This window comes from Gavialis gangeticus, unplaced genomic scaffold (genome assembly GCF_001723915.1).
Source record: "Gavialis gangeticus isolate Ggan-Ray unplaced genomic scaffold, GavGan_comp1, whole genome shotgun sequence".
Classification (NCBI taxonomy): Eukaryota; Metazoa; Chordata; order Crocodylia; family Gavialidae; genus Gavialis; species Gavialis gangeticus.
The window spans coordinates 154,760,891-154,763,319 of NW_017729025.1; positions in this window are offsets into that span (position 1 = coordinate 154,760,891).

Here is a 2,429-nt window from a genome sequence, read left to right on the forward strand (position 1 = left end):
CAATAAAGCGAAGCACAATAAAACGAGGTATGCCTGTACCCCATTCCCAAACCAAGATGCCCCACTACGGACCTTCCCAGAGTCCCCACCTCCACATATTCCTCTTACCATACACACCAGTGATCTCACTGGCACATCCAAGGACATCCAGGCACCTCAATGTACCCATTCACTCACTTGTGATACATCTTTTTCCATATCACCCCTGCACACTCATCTCACAAAACCAGTCTCTTCCATACAGCCCAGTTCATCATGTCTCACCTCCATGAACCCTCCTCTCACAAACACAGGCACCTATGCAGCTTCCTATGTACACCTCACAAAAGGATAGCTATGAAACAATCAAGCACACAATGACACTTTCTGTCATAAGACCTTGTTTAAAATCACTTATAACTTAGCCAAACTTGATTCAGTTGGAGTGAAAAATTCCATGCCAGGTCTCTGCCTCAGGCTGAATTTTTTAGGAAAGGGTCATGTCTAACAGGTCAGCTTGTTCTCAAAGCAAAGTGAGGGAAAAACAAGTTGTTTTGCTCTTGTTAAAATGAGCCTTAAAACTGTTTCACACGAGAAATGCTTAGAAGCAGTAACTTGAACTTTAAGGGTTGGGTTATGTCTGCATCAGGGCAGGCTGTTTGTTGTTCCTGTGAAAATATACCCCAAATTGACTCCTAAATTGACTGTTAGGAAGCTCTGAAAGAATCAAAGTTTGCATATGCTCAATAGAGACCTGTTTGAGCATGGTCTCTAAATTCTCTGACAATTCCCTTACGCTGAGTATGATCCAGACCCTATGTGCCAACCAGTACAGGGACTGAGCAGGACTTTCCCTACAGTTGCTTCTCCAGCCTCTCCTTCTCCAGTTTCTTTTTGGCTGCTGTGGTACCAGAAATGAGAGTCAGTGTGCTCTCAGTGCTTTCCAGGCAACCAGGAGGAGAGAAGGAAAAGAGTGGCTAAGTCTTTTAGGCTAAGTCAAGAGGATGAGGAATGGGAGAGAAGATGCAGGGTAGAGAGGACCCAGCAGGCGGGAACAAGGAGGGAAGGCAGGGACAGAGGGAGGTAGAAGAAGAGGAATAAGAACATGGTGGTGGAGGGCAGGACCAGAAGAACAGGAGGACAGGATCAGAGATCATATGGGCAGAAGCAGGAGTATGAACCTGTTCCCGCCTGCCTAGTCCTCTCTACCCTGCATCTTCTCTCCCATGAAGGAGTATGAACTTGGCTACTGGGGATGACCTGCTGAGGGGACTACAGGTCCTTAACCAGCTGCGTGACAGTGATCATCGCCTGCTGGAATTCACCATCCAGTGCAGGGTGTTGATGGCTTATACCAAGACTAAAGCACCTGACTTCAGAAGGGCCAACTTCAACAAATTTACGAGATTAGTGAGGGAGGCACTGAGGGCCCAAAAGGTAGAGGATATGGGAATCCATGAGGGATGGTCGTACCTTAAGGGGACGATCCTCCAGGCTCAGAGTGTGACAGTCCCTGAGAGAAAGAAGGGGGGTAAGAGTGCTCTGAAATCCCCATGGATCAGCAAAGGCATTTGAGAATGCCTGAGGGCCAAAAGGAAGGTGTACACCCGGTGGAAAAGAGGGGCCATCACCAAGGAGAAATACTCCTCCTTGGCCCATGAGTGTAGGAGGACCATTAGGAAGGCCAAGGTCGGGGTGGAGCTCAGGTTAGAGACCAGGATTAAGGATAACAAAAAGTCCTTCTTCAAATACATTGGGAGTAAGAAGAGGGCACTGGGTAATGTAGGGTCCCTGTTAGACTCAAATGGTAATCTTGTGGCTAAGCCAGACGGGAAAGCCGAAATTTTTAACACAATGAATATGAGCCGCCAATGCCAGACCACAGCCAGCAAAGCCAACCGCACCTTGTTGTGCATCCAAAGATGCATCTCATGCCAGTCTACAGAGGTGATACTCCCCTTCTATGCGACACTTGTCCAGCCTCAACTGGAGTACTGCATCCAGTTCTGGGCACCGCACTTTAAGAAGGATGCGGCCTGCCTTTAGAAGGTTCAGAGGAGGGCTACCCCCTTGGCTGGAGGGCAACAGAGCAGGCCCTATGAGAGGCTGAGGGACCTGAACCTGTTCAGCCTCAGCAAACAGAGGCTGGGGGGTGGGATTTGGTGGCTGCCTATAAACTCGTTAGGGGAGATCAGCAGCAAATAGGAAGGGTCCTATTCCCCCCAGCAGCACCTGGGGTGACAAGGAACAATGGCCAGAAGCTGCTGGAGAACAGGTTCAGGTTAGAGATTAGGAGGCACTATTTCACTGTTAGGGTGGCTAGGATCTGGAACCAACTTCTTAGAGAAGTGGTCCTCGCTCTTAGCTTGGGTAAATTCAAAAAGAGGTTGGATGAACTCCTGTCTGGGGTCGTGTGATCCCACCGTGTGCTCTGGGCAGTGGCGGGGGGG